The sequence below is a fragment of the Numenius arquata genome, chromosome 2, assembly GCF_964106895.1.
Source record: "Numenius arquata chromosome 2, bNumArq3.hap1.1, whole genome shotgun sequence".
Lineage (NCBI taxonomy): Eukaryota > Metazoa > Chordata > Aves > Charadriiformes > Scolopacidae > Numenius > Numenius arquata.
The window spans coordinates 4,252,537-4,272,486 of NC_133577.1; positions in this window are offsets into that span (position 1 = coordinate 4,252,537).

Below are 19,950 nucleotides of genomic sequence, written 5' to 3' on the forward strand. Positions count from 1 at the left end.
CCCAATTAGGCATTGCTACACACAGAGTGAAGCGTTTCTTTCCAGTTCTCACTGCTCATGACTTTATACCTTTGAGTATCAGGCTGAATTACCCTTATCTCCCACAGAACTATATATAGTATTTTGCTGTTGTAAAACCTGGCATTAAAGGGATTTTTTTGTACATATTAACCTCAGGCTGCTTGTGGTGTCATGTTGTGTTGGACTTTCCAACACCACGATACTCTAAAAATACCATGGAAGGCCTTGACTGTCCACGTGGAAAGCAACAGACCCTCAGAATCTGTTGGAACAAGGTGTACAGTTTGTTTTCAGGTGAGTTATAGTGTCATGATTGCAGCAAGTCAGCTGGGAGCAAAGCTGAGCAAATAGAGCTGATGGGAGATTTATTGATAGAGGAGAAGAACGAGTGTGTGCCAGACCTCCTACACATCTGTACTGACAGATCCTGACATCTCCATTGCATGTGGTCAAGAGAGTCATTGCCCAGGGTCATGGATGAGAGCAAACTGAGGCATATCAGCTAAGAAGCAGCAAAAAGCAGCCAGCAGTTCCCTTTTCTTGTGCTTAATGGATTTCTATCAGAGTAGAAAAGCTGGACTCATGCACTCCTAAACCCGATTTGTCCTAAGGGAATGTCAGTGACAAAATGCTCTTCAATATCTTGTTCCTGACAACACAAGCTACCTGGAAATGATGTGACAAAGTAGCCTGCAGGCAGAAATGGATGGCATTGACTAAGAGGAGTCACCACCTAGGTTTGTTCCTTGGACCCGATGCATCTCTTTAAGATTGCAAATGTTTCTAACGCTGGAGCAGTATAAACAACCTTAGCGGTAGATGCCAACTGATCGTGCTCCCAAGTGGCAGCTGGGGAAGGGCAATTCATGCAGCATCACAGACACATGTCTTTGGAAACGTGCACCTCCAAAACAAATGGAAGAGCCAGGAAAGAGATAAATAATCTGATAAAAGACATTCTCCCCCTTCCCCCCTTTTTTTTTACTTCTTTTTTTTTTTTCTAATTTATCACCAGAAATGAGGAATGAGGAAGCTCTAAGAAATATTCATGCCATCTGTATGGCTTTGGGTGGGGAAGAAAGGGAGTACACAACTAAGAAAATGGTATCTATCATGCTCATTTAGCAAGTGGTTTTTAGCATTTGTTTTACAATTCTGCCAAGGACTTATGCCATGTCTGTCTCTTTCTATTGTCAGTGCTGCAGACCTTCCTGGTCTGGAATTGCCTTGAAGCCACTTTCGACTTGTAGAGTAGGAACAGTGACAAAAGTACATCAATTTTCTCAGCCAGCCACTTTCCCTGGCAGCCCTCTAGTCCGGTCCAGAAGCTATCCGTATTTATCACCATCTGACTGAAGAGTTGTACTGCTCCCGAAGGACCTCTCTGCCTTTTTGCAACAGAGCTGTCACTCCCTCCTTATCAGTAGGTCCAAAGTGAGCAGCTATTATCTCCTGGTGGAGGTTCCAGGAGGCCTCTGTGACCACATTTTTCCAGAAGACGATGGGCATGCTACTGTGGTTAACTGGGGAGACCCCTTTCCTGAAGCTGCTTCCAACCATATGACTTCTTTTTAGCTCTTGCTTGCCTTTAGTATCATCTCTGGCACTGGGACTAAAGCTGATTGTTGTCAGCTAAATGTGCCAATGCAGTTTGATGCCTAAACACGTAGACTGGGAGTCTCCAAAGCGCATCATCCACCACCTCACAAATCAGTAGGAGCTACGCACTGCCAGGTGTGCAAATTTTGGGTAATTAACTTCTATCTAGCCTCTATTTTGGAGCACTTAAATACAATCCCATAAGCCTCAAAGGCTCCAGCCTGCCACCACCTGTAGGAGTGAGGGGCAAAGTCCCCAGGCACTGAGAGAGTTGCTCAGAAAACAGGTCCATAGTGTCACAGCTGAGGAGGGAAGAAATTTGTTCTTCCAGGTTCCCTTCCCTTGGCCTTCACACAGTTCAGTCCAGGGATGTCTTATGGCCAGACCACTATAAATTAGCATCCATTGTGCTAAGTATGGTGGCATTTTAAACTCTTAACAGTTTTTGTCCCTTGCCATTTCTTTCCAATCCATACAAGTATTTCTCTGCTTCCAAAGGCACCCAAATGTGACTAAAAGCCTGTCCCTGGTTGCAAGTGAAGGAGGTATCTTTTTTCAATTTGTATGTTTTCGCTTAAATGAAAATCCCAATTTCAGCTACAACTTTGGTGGAGTATAGGATAATTTACTCCACACAGTAGTGGGGTATAGGATAATGTAGGAATTTTAAGCAACAATACGTGTGATTAGGAGTCATGGTTCACCTTGACTGCTCTGACGAAGGACAGCTCTTCCAGCCACAGGAGTTTTCACTATTGTATGTTGTTGGACTTTTATGGCTATCTCAAGGTGTACCCAAATACTAGTGGGTGCATCCAGGGCTGCCTCGAGCCCTGCTACATCCCTAACTATTGAACTGACCCATCATGGCCAAAGGAGACAATTCTCATTGGCACTCTTCAGGCTGTTCTGACATGCATTAGGAATTACCCACCACAAACTGGTCTGTAACACGGGAAAACAGTTATGGATTTATTCTTTTCTCTCTTGTTAAGCTGTGCCAAATATTTGCAGTTCAGGCCTGTAAGTGAACTGGGGATTTCATGCAGGGATACCTTGAATTTCTGTGCCGTGCATTTGTAATGATTCCTTTTTTGTTCATCCAGGACATCGCATTGCCGTCATGTCAGCTGTTAATAGCATCATTCTTTCTGCTTGAGCCATATGGCATAGTCCAGAATCCACAGAGGATATATCTGCACTGATTACTGTGTCACAAGTAATCTCCCCCACCTCCACAGAAACAGCACAGCATCCTTGAGAAAGCGGTTCAAACAGAGCCACAGGCCAAAATCACTCTGGAGGTAACCACTGAACTAAAAAGTTAGTCCAGGCATCACATTTGGCCTTGTTTGTCAGCAGCTCTTTCAAAACCTTGCTCTCCTCCTGGCTGGTGGAGGCTGGTGGAGGTTGGTGGCAACACGCCATCAACAGCTGACTGGCGTGACACCAAGTCCAGAAACTTGTGTCAGTGAGGTTATCAGCAGATAACTCAGCATCGTTGTCAACATTCAGCCACCATCTTCCCCGGCTGGGGTTGCCATGGAGTTGTGGCATACGCTACACAAAATAACAACATTATTTTAGGAGAACTATGCAGCAAACTCCTGTCCTTAGTCCACCGGGCTCCCTGCATGCCGATGGCTGGGGTGCTGACTGGAGCTTGCAGGGTTGCCATGGATGAAAAGCTCGAAAGTTTGTGTTTTACCAAATGATATGATACACCTCTACAGCACAGGCGCAAGACAGAGTTATGCATGACCAGTATTAGCTGAACGGTCTTAGGCTGTATCTGTGGAAAATTAGCATTTCTCCCTGATGTGCTTGACTGGCTTCGCGTCATTCCTCTGGCGAGAGGGACAGAATTACAAAAGCTTTTTTTTTTTTTTTTTTCCTTTTTTTTCCATGTGCCATAGCCAACAATGTTGTACGTTATTAGCCTGTAGCACAATTTCTAAAATTGGAATTTCCATTGCTTGTAAGGCAGACTAAATGTTTTCTTTTTGGAAAGGCTCTATCTCTTTCTCTCTCTGCTGCCTTTCTCCCATACCTCTCCATAACATATGTTTTCAATTTTTTTTCATTTATATGTAAGAAATCACTGCTGGCAGACAATTTTTCTTTGCAGTTTATCTCACACTGACCTCCTAAAAAAAAAAAAAAAAAAGAAGAGATAAGGAAGAGAAGCCAGAGATGGATTTACTGGAATGACAGAAAAGAGAAAAGGGAAAAAAAAAAAAAAAAGAACAAATAAATTCCTCAGTTCAAACATGAGCCTGCCAGACTGCAAATCAAAGTTTTGCTGAAATCCGGAAACGTTCAGATCATTTTTCCTTTTCCTTTTTAGTGCTTCGAGGTGCCGTCTGGGAGCCACGGTGCCAAATCATTGTGAGGAAAGTGGTTGTTCCCAGTATCTTCTGTTGGCACCAGAAGCACCAGTTCTAGGAAGTCTCCCAGGGAAGCTGCTTTTTATACCTCCATTCTAATTTTAGAGACAAGAGGTTTGGATAATGTGAGCCTGCATCCACCTTGCAAGAGGCTTCTGCAAACTGAACTTGACTGCAGTTTTCAAGGGTCTCCTGTGTCTCCCAGAACCTCTGGATTTCAAATGAAGGTCTTTAAAAGCATGGGTCACTCCTCATTTCCCCATTTAAGGCGGCCGTGACAGAATCAAGCTCCAGGCTGCAAACTATAGGAAAGAGTTTTAAGAAATTAATAGTGCCTGTGAACATGAATAAAAAAGAAGGACAAGGACATCTCAGTTTCTTAGACTCAATCTAGGAGCTGAGACTCACATTGTTCAGTGGTTTGATTGCTCCAAAATGGTACTTACTAACTACAACCAACAAAAAGGGCCGCATTTTATGAATCAGTATCCACATGTGTGATCGCTAAGGACTTTGTTAGCTTGGTCCCCCAGTGTAGCTCCCCCGTAGCCGGAGATCTTTGTCGTGAGGCTGGCTGGCCTCCCAGCACCACCTACTTCCATCTGAACTGGATGCCATGAGATCCCACCCAGAGGAGTCAAGCCTCCCCGGGAACAATGAGTAATTCTTGGGAGACGCCACTGGAAGGCTGCTGCCGTGGCACGGGAAGGCCGATAACATCTCCCGAGCCACAGCGGCCCTTTGTGTTGGCAGACACAAGTGGGATGTTCCTCCTTAAGCTTTCCAGAGTCGGAGGAAGTGGGCCTTGAAACACAATGCTCATTGAAATCGGCTTTCATCTGGGGGATCTTGCGCACACGGGTGATGTGCTTTCCATCTGCAGCCGAGGCCTCCTGATGCATTTCCTCTGTTTGTTCCAGAGGGATGGATGGCAGCACCTTTAGGCAGGCACACATTGTACTGGCTGGTGGGCATTATTCTGGACTGCGGAAGAGAGTAGTCCTGAGCCATAACAGTATCCTCAGGAGCCTCTGGTGGAAGTGGATGACAGGTCGAACTACCTCCTGCTTCTCCTTCCCTCTCCGTATGAATAGCACGCTCGTTATAGAAGGGTTTAAAAGCATTTCGCATCTAGCATGAGTTTCCATCAGCAAGGAAAGGCCACGTACATTTATGACGCCAAACAGCTTAAGCTCTGGAGAACGATGCTGTAAATGGGGACGAACTATGACTTCTAGGAGACTGCTGAATATTACACATGGCTGTTTCATGGCACTTGACAGAGACTGGATTATACAAGAAATGGGGTTGAGAAGGTTGTCACTAAGAGAGAGCCATGTCAGACATGAAGACACTGTGAACGCAACTCAACCCAACAGTGCTTTTCTTGTCATATGGCTGCAGACCGGTCTTCTGCTTCAGGCTGTGGCTTTGCAGGACTTCGGGTTGTTCATGAAGTCTTGTAATTAACCACAAGGGAGATCTAAGCCAAGGCTGGTTGCAAGTAGAAATGAGTACCATATGAGTCTGTAGTTGAATATGGGAATATAAAGACAAAATGTAGCCATCTCTAAAGAGTTCTCATCAAATCCTATGGAATAAATCCCCCTTTCTGCTCTAGAGTACTGTGGAAAAAGATAGACGTGTGCTCTACTTATTTAACATCTCCCTACCAGAAGTATTTCAGGAAGGCTCAAACTTCAATGACGTGAGATTGGTAAGAAGGAAATGGAAGTAACTTGTCTTTCACAAACTAATTACGGAGCATTAGGCCTGAGCCCAGCTCATGGATCACAAGCAGGTCTTGTAGCTGGGGATAGTGCCATGACTTAATCACCCTGAGATGTTTATAGAGGAAGGAAAATGCCAGACCAAGGATTCATTGAGTGTATGTAGGGATGGGTAGTATGTTGTGTGGGAGGAGGAAATTATTACGAAAAATAACATCATCCCCTCACAGTCCGCTCCGGTAACAAAATCTATTTTTAAATTTTTGTATCTAGAAATACTGCTGGTGGATCCCCTCTGTGCTGCCTATGCAGGCACTCTAAAAAAAGATGCTTACTTCCCTCTGCCTCCAATGAGTAAGTGCCATCCAACCTGAAAGAGAGAAGAATGACTTTTTTGACTCTTGGTCACTTGTCTGTCTGGATCCAGACATCATGAGGCTTCCTGGGTGAGCTCAGAGCAGTGGGATGAGGCTGAGCTGGGGCAGGGGACACAGCAGGCAGGGCGGGAAGACGGGCAGGAAGACAGGCAGGAGGGCAGGCTGCCTGCCCCACGATACTGCTGGAGAAGAGCCACCGAAATCAGAACTTAGGGCAAAAGCAGACTGAAAGGAAAATCACAGCAAAGACTATAACAAGAAAAAAGATTGAGAAAAGGAGGGAATTAAATGTCTTATAAAGATCAGTAATTTTTTTTTTCCATACTGAGAGAGGTCGGTATAGGCTAAACAAACAGCAGGATGAACATTAGAGAAATCAGGAGATTGTCAATTTATTAAAATGTTACTTTACTATAACAAGGGGAAAGCAACTCAGCCCAGTGACCAAAGGAAATTTTTGGTCAATTATTAGGAAAAAATATGGCCTGTGAGAATTTTGATAATAATGCTGAAGATTACAATGGCAAGTCAGGCCTTTGCTGTGTGTAATGCTGTATAAGCATATAGTGCCCATTCAAGAACATTGTATAAAAACCCACCCTAAGAGCAGCTTTAAACCTTCAGCACAACAGTCATCTCAAATAGCTGAGTGCCTGAAGAACACACAAGCATGATAGTCACTGTCAGGTAGATATATGTATATAATCACCTGTACAGTGACACTTATTCAACATGTTTTTTCCATGGCTGAGATTTGGGTACCATCAGGAATCTTAATGCCTCACACTGGGAGATTCCTGGTGAATTGATAGACCTGAACTGGGACAGGGTGGATTTTCCTCTTGGTCTGAGTTGACTGAAGAGGGATCCTGGTTTAGGCTGAGTCTATTCCCATAACTTTTAGACAATTAAAGGTAAGTGAAATAAATTTCAGCTTTGGCATTTTTCATCTGAACAGCAGTCATACTAAAAAATGGCATTATTGTTGGGATTAATAGAATACAATAGAAAACAAACCTTTAATTTTCCAAGCTTCTGAGATTAAGACATCATTTTAGAAGTTAGGTGCTGCTGAAATATATTGTCCCCACACTGCAGAAATCAAGGGAGTTGACTGGTAAAGGGGACCATACAGTGAAGCGTGCCTTGGTATGACTGTGTCTTTTCAAAGTAATACATATCTTTAATATTTAAAAAACAGCCATGTCACTTCTAAACATGCCTAACCCTTTTCTGGGGCTTCTCAGATTCTCTGTATTGAAGAAAGCTCTCTGTGTTGGAAGGCTGAAGATCTCAGAGATACTTAATGTAATAATTCTTTTGATTCCTGACTCTGTGCAGAGAACTGCTGTATTTTTCATTATTCTCAGTGCATTTCTGAAGAGACATCTGCCTAAATCCCAAATCCAAACTTCTAGAAGCGAGTGCCTGAAAGATTTACACTGGCACTTAAGAGTGTACCTGAAACAGAGGGAGGGTCAGCAGAGTTAGGTGAGCTGTCCTGGCAGGGATTTAAAGGGAGACTACAGAGGAATATAACCTAAGTCCATTGTCACACTGTCAGTTATGTGGTTCCAGCTTTAGCCATCCTTCCACAAGCTTGCCAGAACTCAGCAACTGCTTCTACTTGCTTTCACTTGACGTGAAAGCTTTAAAGCATGATGGAACTTAAATCATACAGTCATCACAAATAAGACCAGTTTATTAACCAAAAGTCTAAAGTGTCAAACTGAGTAGTAAAAGAAAGAGTTTTTTATACTGCTGTTATTCTTTCACTGAATTTACTGAATTTCACTGAATTTTTTTTTAGAGTTGGAAGGGACCATAGAGATCATCTAGTCCAACTCCCCTGCTGCAGAGCAGGTCACAGATTTCGCAGAATCACAGAATGATATGGGGTTGGAAGGGACCTCTGGAGATCATCTAGCCCAACCCCCTGCCAGAGCAGGGTCACCCAGAGCAGGTTGCACAGGAACGTGTCCATGTTGGTTTTGAATGTCTCCAGAGAAGGAGACTCCACCACCTCCCTGGGCAGCCTGTTCCAGGGCTCTGGCACCCTCAAAGGAAAGAAGCTCTCCTCATGTTTAGATGGAACTTCTTATGTTCAAGTTTGTACTCATTTCCTCTTGTCCTGAGGAAAGTCCTTTATTTCCATAGCGAACTGCCTACAGCTTTAGTCAAATGCTACCTTAAGAAAAGTCCTATCAGACAGGGACTATCATCTCTTCATTGGTTCTTTCCTTTAGCTGATATCAGTGTGAATCACTTCATGTAAAATTCGGTGACTAAGTACCACACTGCATCAACATGGATCTCAGCCGCTTACCACAGGGCTACATCTTTCGCAATTGGCCACAGTGTCTGAGACTGTCCGATCGTAGATCTGTAAAGCACCACGGTGGGACAGAGTAGTCACAGCATCTCTGGGTTACGCAGGGCTGGGCAGGCGGTGAGTAACCAGCATCATACCAAATGTGGGTGTCACTAGATAAAGTATGTCAGCGTGACTACAGCCTAAATATGATAAACTTATAACAGTTTAAGTCCCTAACTGCCTCCGTGGACACACAAATCGGCTTTGCTGTCCCCCCTGCTTTTTCTTCCCTGGTTGCTCCACTGGAAGAAAGTGGATGAGGGAGCTTCAACAAGGATTTCAGTGTCCTCCCCCTTTCTGTCCTTCCACCTTCACCTCCTCTCAGTGCTCCCCATATCTTTGCAAAGAGCTGTTTTTCCCACCTGATTCAACAAGAATTGCAAACATCTCCCCGCTGATCCCCTGCCAGCCAGCTGCAGTGTTTGTGGTTGTCTTCTTGCCTCCACGCATTCAGCGGATATTGGTTTAATGAACCCGATAGTGTGCAATTAAACCTACAATTTTTGTTATTCTCTGGGACACTGGGTTTGTGCTTCATTATATTCCCCTCATCTCTACCTCTGACTCAGTAAAGGCTGAAGCTTTTCAACACAGTACATTTTTCTTAAGGAGCTCATCCTCAAATTAGAATCATAGATTCATAGAATGGCCCAGGTTGGAAGGGACCTTTCAGATCATCAAGTCCAATCATCAGCCTAATGCTGACAAAAACCATCACTAAACCATATCCCTCAGCACTACATCTACCTGTCTTTTATATACATCCAGGGATGGTGATTCCATCACTTCTCTGGGTAGCCTCCTCCTCCTTAGTTGTGCCCTCTCTTTTTATCCTACTAGATATCTTTATCTTACTAGAAATTTCATCTCCACAAGGAAATAAATTGACAACATGTTCCATCTAGTATTAATTTAGCATCTAACTCATTGATAAAACCTGACTGTTGCAGAAAAGGCTGGAGGGAGAATCAACATTGAAAGCACTAAAATAAAAATTCCTTCTTAAACTGGGATACCCGGGAACAAGCCCCCAAAGTCAATGTGAAACAGAAGGCCAGACCCCAGGTTCGTTGCCAAATAGCCATAAATCTCAGCCCAAAAGTGCCTTCTCGGCTGACCCCGTGCCCTTGAGTCCCGTGTCCCTCAGGAACCTCAGCGCAGGAACAGCACGGCCCCTCCAGGTCTCTCTTTCCCTCCCTCCTCACTGGCCCGTGACGCATGCACCAGGATGAAATGGTGAGAGTCTGGAGAGGCCTCGGGAGCTTTGAGTTACCTATTAAAAAAAAAAAAAAAGGACAGAAAAAAAAAGAAAATAGAGGCAGGGGTTTGGAGTCTCTAATCAGCAGTGATTGCTTCCTGTGCAGAAGTCAGCTGTTTCCATACAATAGCCAAGCTGTTCAGTCTCCAGGCGCCATCCCAAGGTCATCACTTCTCTATTGTTGTTCCCCGCCCCCATGGAAAATTCCTCTGCTCTTTTATGTATATAAGGGTGGCTTTTTTTTTTTTTTTTTTTTTTTTAAAAACTTGGAAAACTCACGCCTGCCTCTCGTGGTTGTGGAAGGGTTCGGCACCAGGTACTGACCTGAACTCAGCTTTTCGGGGCTTTTCCTTCGCTCCCTATCGTCAATGCCTGATGTGCCTCTTATCTCAACACCTTTTTAAGTTTTTTAAGCAAAATTCTTATCTGCACTGGGTTATGTGGAGGGTCTAAGCCAAATTCAAATCTGACATATTTTTTCCTACTTGCTTTTCTAGGAATTCATGTGTCATTGCCCTCTGAGACGGTGAGAAATGAGGCCATATCAGTTCCTAGATATTGTTCCCTTATAAAATATTTATTTATTCACACACATATAAACCTTGCTCTTTTAAACCTACCTAGTGGAAACTCCATCAAAGGAAGTGTTTTATCCATCGAGCCATCATTGCATTGGTTTACTTTAAGACCTGCTGAGGAAAATTCTGAAACCTTCAGAATTCAGAAGTCATGTAGAAAAATATTCATTCTGGGCAGCTTCTCTGGTTTCTCTGAATTCTTCCAAATCCCTTTCACTGGGCTAGAGCTGATCCTGGGCAATGCCAAGCAAGTTCTTAGACTTGTAGCCCAGTCTACAGCTTTCAGAAGCTTTGAATAATTCCCCGTGAATTTTTCTGGACCGATATAGTTTACTATGTGGAATTAGAAAAAAAATTGGGTATTTCAGGAAGGTCCTATTTGCTGGAACCTCGTGCTGCTCAGGAGTGCAAGAGGAGAGCAATTTATTACCTTACCAACACTAGCCTCCCCGCATGAGATATTGGCCTCTCAGGATGTTCAATGGTGATTGTGGTCCCACAACGTTGACTCTGGTGTCACTTACTGCTAATGAAAAAACTGTGCTCCTCAGCCTGTGGCATATGTAAAATTTAGGACAACAGAGTGCTTCTACAACTACCTGAAAGGAGGCTGTAGAGAGGCAGGGGTCGGTCTCTTCTCCCAAGTTACAGATGATAGGACAAGGGGTAATGGCCTCAAGTTACGCCAGGGGAAGTTCAGGTTAGATATTAGGAAATATTTCTTTACTGAAAAGGTTATCAGGCATTGGAATGGGCTGCCCAGGGAGGTGGTTGAGGCACCATCCCTGGAGGTATTCAAGAGAGGAGTTGACATGGTACTCGGGGATATGGATTAGTGTTGGGTGGTGTGATGGTGTGTGTGGGTTGTGTGTGGTGTGGTGTATGTGTGTGGTGGGTTTTTTTTGTTTTGGTTTGGTTTTTTTTGTTTTGTTTTGGGTTTGTTTGTTTGTTTGTTTGTTTTGTTTTTTGTTTTTTGTTTTTTGTTTTTTGTTTTTTGTTTTTTTTCCATTGGTTGGACTAGATGATCTCAAAGGGTCCCTTCCAACCTAGGTGATTCTGTGATTCTGTGATTCTGTGATTCTGTGATGTTCAACCATTGGAGGAGGCCAAGTCAGATTAATAGTGTGTATTTAATTATGAAAAATGTTTTTTCCTGATCTATCCTTTTTTTTTTTTCCCCCCAAACGGACACGTTTTGATGGTCCTTGCTGTTGCTGAAGCAAGCAAGGCTGAGCCACAGCAGTGCCCCCCACCACGTCTGCGTTTGGAGGGCAGTTGCTTGGATAGAGACTCCTTCAAACCTGTCAGCCATTGCTGCTTGTAACTCACCCTTTATTTTCTTTCTGGGTGATTTTTTTGCAGTTTGTGCTTCTTAAGTTCCCTCAGGGGCACAAAAATCTGCTGCTTAGCCGCCAGCCAAGTCCATGAATATCTGTGCCTCTCAGAGTCCTCTTCAAGAAGGTATGACCGGACGGGCTTCACAGCTCTGCTGGGAAAAATCGCTGTTAAAACACTTTTGTTTGAAGGCTTCTTCCCAGTTCTATGGGCTCTGATGATTTCTTTTCAATTACATTATTCCACTGTAATAGTTTCTTTGGGGCCATTTCTAGCTACTAAATAGATTATCATTCTACCATTAGACAAGACACCACAAAACCCCTCTCTGATGACTGTGTCATTTTGAAAATCCTGAGTGAGTTGTTGTTTAATGTGAAAACTCTGTATATATGCTTTTTAGCCTCTGTGAATAGATTTTCGTACTATTTGGGATTATTTAAAAAAAAAAAAAAGTTTCAGTTATAAACCATTTCTTTGTCACGTTAGCACAGTTTCAAAGTGACAGGTAGAAATTTAAGTGCAAAAGGCTGTAGAGATTTACATATGGCATCAGTGCACTGCCCTCTTACCCTTTCCCTGATGACTGTCACAACTGTATTACGTCAAGTGCCAACAGGATTGTACCGTTTTGTTGAAAGGTCGGCATTTTGTTCTGCTACATACAGCTTTTAAGGACCCTTTCCAGATTTATCCCAAAAATTCAACTACAAAAAACTTTTCCTTCTCAAGGATGATTTTTTTCACATCTGATATTTACTGCCACAGCAAGATATCCAAGCATTTTCACAGAGTCCTAGAATCATAGAATGGTTAGAGTTGGAAGGGACCTCAAAGATCATCCAGTTCCAACCCCCCTGCCATGGGCAGGGACACCTCCCACCAGACCAGGTTGCTCAAAGCCCCATCCAGCCTGGCCTTAAACACTTCCAGGGATGGGGCATCCACAACTTCCCTGGGCAACCTGTTCCAGTGTCTCACCACCCTCACAGGAAAGAATTTCCTCCTAATATCTTATCTAAATCTCCCCTCTTCCAATTTAAAACCATTACCCCTTGTCCTGTCACTACATCTCCTGACAAAGAGTCCCTCTCCGGCTCTCCTGTAGGCTCCCTTCAGATATTGGAAGGCTGCTATGAGGTCTCCCCGGAGCCTTCTCTTCTCCAGGCTGAACAACCCCAGCTCTCTCAGCCTGTCCCCATAGGGGAGGTGCTCCATCCCTCTGATCATTTTCGTGGCCCTCCGCTGGACCCGTTCCAATGGGAACTTTCTATTGAGTATGGTATTCTTTGTCACTAGACAATTGCAAATTAATTCCCAAGAAACGCAGTCAATATCACCCCCACCCTTTATTTCAATGGTTGAATATTGTTTTCTTTTAATATTATTTATTAATGTTCATTTGTTTCAGGGCATTGGGTCGTTTAAAGCTAATAATATGTAATACTGCAGCCCCCGAATTTTGTGATTGTGGGGGAACTTTGCGCTGTTCACTGTAACGTATAAAGTACTCAAGGAAAGGTGATGGAACGGCAATAATTTGGGATGAAGTAGAAGATTAACTCAGGGTTTTATTTAATTTAAAGATGACTTTTTGCCCTCATATGTTATTATAAGCTATAATAATGTTTCTGAAAGAAATATATATAATCTGTACTATATGTTATATATTATAATACATAGTGTTTCTGAAAAGGATGGAAAAATTGAATTCCTTACCTTTGCTGTGAGATATTTCCCAAATGGGTTAATAGATAATATTGTAACAAATTTTTTTGTGTTTGTCTTCTCTTCCTAGGTCTCCTTTATAACTTTGAAGATGATTCCTTCCTACTACAATTCAATACCTAGTTTATTAAAATCTTGCCAGTTACTTAGATCATCTTTACCCTCAAAATCACTGTTGTAAAGGTGAATACCCTTGGAATAATGACTATGATATGACTTTTTAAAATCCCTCAAGTAGTTAATTATGCTGCTGGAGAGCTGGAGTAATGACAAGAATACTCTGAGTTGTAATAAAAATGTAAGAAGATTTTTAGAAGAGTATAAATCAGTCTTTAACTACAGTCTGTTTTGAATTATCAAAGGATATTAGGGAGAGGGAGAAGGGGAGCAGAAACGAGAAAACTCACATGAAGCAATAACACAGGAAATATAACCCATATGTAAGCCAGGCTATGAAAATACACCAACATGTTCACCTTCCAAAAAACTTGTAAACACATTTCCACAGAGAGCAGAAATAACTGTAAGCAGCAGTTGGTCACTTCGGGCCCAGCACACATGGCTTTTGCCCCCCATGGCTGAGCCCAAGGCAGGGCACTATCCCCCCACCACCAGGGTAAGGTGGAAACTGGACACAGGTGACCACGAGTGATGGTATCTCCAGGCAGGAAACCTCCAGATTACCCACACAGATGGAGACACAGCACAGCATGTTTTACACGTGTGGAACTCAGCAGCTCTGGGGCGGGCAGGAGCTTTCCCACGCAGCATCCATCACCGCACAGGAGCCACTTGCAGATGTTTCCCCCACTGTTTCAAGGGGGGATGAGACCTCACCTTGTGTCAGGAAGCTGCACAGGATGAGTCTGTGTAAACACACGGTTCTTGCAGACCAGCTGGCACAAGCTAATCACATAAAAAAAAATTATACATGTTTTATAAATGTAGCAGGTCCAGGGAGATGATTCTTCCCCTCTACTCTGCTCTGGTGAGACCCCACCTGGAGTACTATGTCCAGCTCTGGAGTCCTCAGCACAGGAAGGACATGGACCTGTTGGAAAAGGTCCAGCGGAGGCCACAAAGATGCTCAGAGGGCTGAAGCACCTCTCCTATGAAGACAGACTGAGAGAGTTGGGGTTGTTCAGCTTGGAGAAGAGAAGGCTCCAAGGAGAGCTTAGAGCCCCTTCCAGTGCTTAAAGAGGGCCTTCAGGAGAGATGGGGAGGGACTCTTGATCAGGGAGTGGAGCGATAGGATAAGGGGTAACAGTTTTAAACTGAAAGAGGGGAGATTTAGATTAGATGTCAGGAAGAAATTCTTTCCTGTGAGGGTGGTGGGACACTGGAACAGGTTGCCCAGAGAAGCTGTGGCTGCCCCATCCCTGGAGGGGTTCAAGGCCAGGCTGGATGGGGCTTTGAGCAACCTGGTCTGGTGGGAGGTGTCCCTGCCCATGGCAGGGGGTTGGAACTCGATGATCTTTAAGGTCCCTTGCAATTCTGACCATTCTATGATTCTATGATTTATCATTTAGCAGATGGAGGTACTGAGAAATGTCTGGGGTTCTTGATGATGTTAATGAGTTTGTAGCACCTGGCTATTCTTTAAAAGAGGAAAATAGAGATAAGCTTACTGCTGACATGAGCTTGTGCAGCAATTTCTATGCTCCTGCTCTATTCATCTGACATTCAAAGAGTAACTGTAGCATAAATGAATTTTCTGGGTGCTCCTTCTTACCCTCTGCTTTCTAGGAGCCCCCCTGCATGGATGAGTTCCTGTTGCCACTTTATACAAATCGTGTTTTTATTTCCTTGGCCTGTGACTCTCATACAAAAGAAGCTTCCTTTATCACCACTTAAAAATAAAGAACACTAGCAAAATGCACTGATCAAAGTGATTCATTCATCAGCAGAACGATTTTTTTTTTTTTTTTTTTTTTCGTGTTGCTACTTTGTATGTGAGAACTATTGCACAAGGAGCGGGAGACTGTGAATAGACTCACTGTTTACATAGTACCAAAGTATAAGGTTGCTCCTTGTCACCAAAACAGCACTGAACCCTCATGATACACTAACATGTGCGTGGTAGCCGATGACACATCACTGCTGCCCACATTAGCCCAGCAAAGATGCTTTGTTCTCTGATGTCATGAGTTTCAAATCCCAGCTGGGGATTTACTGACTAAGCCACAGTGAGCTGCTGCAACTTCCCTCCCAACAGGAGAAAAGGAATAAAATGGAAAGGCTTTCTCCTTTCCGTTCCGCTTCAGAAGTACTGCTAAGCAACGGGAGTTATTTCCCTGTTGGTACCAAAATATTGCTACAGTTCTTGCTGACAAGCGCTACATCCACCCATCAGTGGAGAAAAGGCTCATTAGCCACCCCAGGACAAGGTATAATAGCGATTCCTCTGAATTCAGATACATAAAGCACAGATGAAGCCCTCATTCAAATAAAATTAGAAACTGCAACTCCATCCTACCATGGGTTGGAACTGCTAATTGCTCAGCATTTGTCTATAGCGAGCCACTTGTCCCCCTGCACAAATGCGGACTGAGGAATTCCAGTTTTACTGCCTGGTAGCCACTTCTTAAATTCTTCTCCAAGTTCTTGTCTTTTAGTAATGGCACAATATGTATTGCCTCTAGAAGATGTTAGAACATACAAGCCTTGTATATGCCCTCACACAGAAAACTACTTTTTCTGCCTCCTTCACCCTAAGACGTGGGTAGTGCGAGTGTATCACCAGAGCCAAGAGAAGAACCTCTACAGGACGTTCTTCATGCTGAGAGCTACACAGGAGAGGATAGAGGCTTGTGCTCTTGCTGTTGCCATTGGTTGTGACCCTTCTGAGTGATGCTCTCAAAGCACTACACAATGGTTGGAGAATTAGCCTCATAGCATTCCTAGAAAACCGGGATTATTACTTCATTGTTAAAGAAGTGGAAACTCGGTAACAGAAAAGTTGTGACTTGTATGTGGTCACACAGGAAGGAGTCAGGAAGAGGGGAAAAAAGCTCTAACCAGTGACTTACACTCTTTATCTTTTTCTCCTAGTTATTCACTGCATGATTTTGGGCACTTCCTATATACCAACTCATCCCAGAGAAATGCTTTAAAGCTTCCTTCACATATGGACAGCACGTGGAGATACTTGGATGGGAAGGATAACCACCAATTTTTCACTGCTGTTGTCAAGAAGAGTAGGCTGAAGTCAGGTGGCATCTGAGTCAGGCAGGGTTTGCAGAAGCCTGGTGTCCCAGAGGGGTGTCAGGAGAGCAAGTGCCAGCCTGGCTTGTCCTCCCGCTGCAGCAATCCACTGCTAGAAAAGAAGGGAAAAGTGGGTGCTGGGGGAAGACAACAGACCCAAAGTGATCCCAGAGTGTGAAAGCATTCAAAATTGTATGTGTGCTGTCACATCTCTTCCCCTAGCGTTAGGGCCAGGTGGAAGTCAGGAGGACAAATCTCCAACCTGGCCCTTGGGAATGGACAGGTCAGAAAAAGCTCTAAAACTAAGGGATAATATGAAACAAGACCAGGGACTCACCTGGAGAGGAAGCAGCAGGGAAGACTGGCAAATCTGGGTGAAGATAAGAACCCAAGGACAGTGTGAGAGAACTAAAGAAAAGTAATAAGCAAGAATTAAAAAAAGAAAAGGATTATAATGGGTCTAGTGAGTTGCAGGTGTCCACAAAGGTCAGTCGGGAAAAAGTGAAAAGTAAGATTGAAAAGTGTTTCCTCATCCTTAACTCTAGCAAAAGAGACAAAAGACTTGTTTTTCCAGGGCGCAGAGAGAAAGAAGTCTCTTGCTGTTGCAGAGATTGCAGCACACCAGATCAGGAGGGTTACGAAAGTTCAAACACACCCAAAATCTATCAGTTTCCTAACTACCCATTTTGGAGCTAAAGCGCGCACCAGGCTAGATGTGCAGGCAGGGGCGTCGCAGGAAAAGTAACTAATGGTTATGTTTAAAATAGCACCGACCCTTCCTATCTTACTGGCACTGACTGCAAGGACAGGAACACCCTCTCGGCCCCGCTTTGCACTTCGGATATGTCACTGGTCCGACTATTTTGATTCGAGATGTGATTTCTTTTTAACTGGAACTGCTGCAGCAGTAAAAGCCCTCAGGTAGAGTCCATTGTACGGCCGTATAAATGTAACCATATTCATGGTCATTCAACGTCCCTTCCGATTTCCGTACGGAATTATGCAAAGCAGTATAAAATAATATTGTATTTCTAAACTATGTCAGTGTATGCTGTATTATTTTAAGGACACCGGGCAGCAGTTAGGTTTTCTGGATTTATCATCTTACCTGGGTGGCAATCGCTGTCTCACCTTCACTAAAGCTGGGCTGCCTCACAGGAGCCGAGGGTATAAGCTGCGTCTGGCCAGACTCTTCCATCAATGTCCAAAGTTGGACCCAACCTCGCTCGTTAAGTCAATTCAAACCCAAATGTTTGATTTGGCTGTCCTCTCCCTTTGGCAGAATAAGTCAGAACTAATGATGCAATTGCAGTGAATTTAATTAAGTTACACCAGCAATTAAGGAAGGTTGAGATCGTGGCTGTCTCAAAAATGGCCTTGGTAAGGCTTGTTGAGCATCCCACAGACATGGTCTGGGCTGAGGTGTTCCTGGTCTGACAACACAGCCACAAGGGGAAGGCAGAAGCACCAGGCAACCCCCCCCGAGGGATCCTTGTGGCAGGAGCAAGATGTTGGCAGGTTAACGATAGAGGTTGTGAGCTGTATGACTCCTGAGGCAGAAAGGGATGGAGAGGAGAGGAGAGGAGAGGAGAGGAGAGGAGAGGAGAGGAGAGGAGAGGAGAGGAGAGGAGAGGAGAGGAGAGGAGAGGAGAGGAGAGGAGAGGAGAGGAGAGGAGAGGAGAGGAGAGGAGAGGAGAGGAGAGGAGAGGAGAGGAGAGGAGAGGAGAGGAGAGGAGAGGAGAGGAGAGGAGAGGAGAGGAGCAGCACTGCAGCAGGGGGCTGCGGGGAGAGACTAGGGCAGTGATCATCCTCCCATACTGGGCACTGGTGAGGCCCCACCTAAAATACTGTGTTCAGTTTTGGGCCCCTCACTACAAGGAAGACATTGAGGTGCTGGAGTGGGTCCAGAGAAGGGCAACGGAGCTGGTGAGGGGTCTGGAGCACAAGTCTTGTGAGGAGCGGCTGAGGGAGCTGGGGGTGTTCAGCCTGGAGAAAAGGATGCTGAGGGGAGACCTTCTCACCCTCTACAACTCCCTGAAAGGAGGGTGTAGAGAGGTGGGGGTCGGTCTCTTCTCCCAAGGAACAGGCAATAGGAAAAGAGGAAACGGCCTCAAGTTGCACCAGGGGAGGTTCAGTTTGGATATTAGGAAAAATTTCTTCAATGAAAGGTCTGTTAAGCATTGGAACAGGCTGCCCAGAGAAGTGGTGGAGTCACCATCCCTGAAGGTATTTAAAAGGTGTGTAGATGTAGTGCCAAGGGACATGGTTTAGTGGTAACTTGGCAGTGCTGGGTTAACAGTTGGACTTGATGATCTGAAAGGTCTTTTCCAACCAAAATGATTCTATGAGTTTGTGATTCTACAATGTGCTGGTGCTGCTGCTGCCAATGCTGCTGCTGGTGTGGGTGCTGGTGTGAGAGTTCATGGTGGCTGCTCATGCAGGAAGCCCTGGCCCTTCTGTGCTTCCCTTACCCTCGTTCCCCAAAAAGTAACCTCAGATCCCAGACACCCTCAGCCTCACTTTCTAGATGTCCTGTACGGCAGGGCTGGGGCTGTTTGCTGGCTCCCAGCTCTTCCCAGCTGAGGAGCAGCACCAGTGGCACCTGGCCAGCAGGACAGGCACCATGGCACGCTCAGCAGCAGCCCTAAAATGTATAAAGCAAGTTCCAAGAGATAAGGGAGGAGGGTGGTAGTTGAGAAGGATGCTGCCCTAGAAAAAAGGGATTGAGTCCCTCCCACACCGCCACCTGCTTGGAGCAAGAAAGGTTATGGTCCCACTTGTGGTGCAGTGGGAGTGGGCATCAGGGGATATCTTCTGGTTTATTATTTTATAAGCCACTACGCCTGGGCTGTGGATCTGGCTTTAGCTTGACTTGCAGTAGTTAGTGAGGGGGATCTGAATCACACTGTCCTGTGTTCAGTCTGCCTGTGGCATTACACAGGGTGGGAAAAGGTTATTCTTCCCTTTGCTCTCTGCAATTGTAAACCTATCTCCAGGTGAAGGCAATATCTGAATGAGCTTGGTTACTAAACTCAGTAGTAAGCCTGTGCTTACACATTGAAATCAGCTGGGTCATTCTAGTCTAAAGACAGAAGTGGGACAATCAATCCCAGCTTGAACTGGATCCTGAAAAATGTATTTATGGCTTTCCCTGCTCCATGAATTATCCTGCAAGCTCAGCAGAACCAATTACCCATTGCATTTATGGACAGCCAACAGCAGCTCTCCTAACTCCTGCCAGTACAGGCCTTTGGGGTTTTTTTTCCTCTTCAGATCTTCCACCTGCAGCAGAGGCACCAGACCAGGAGCAGGGATTCAGCCACAGCCAATGTCTGACCCTGTGCTGTCCTGCTCCAAGG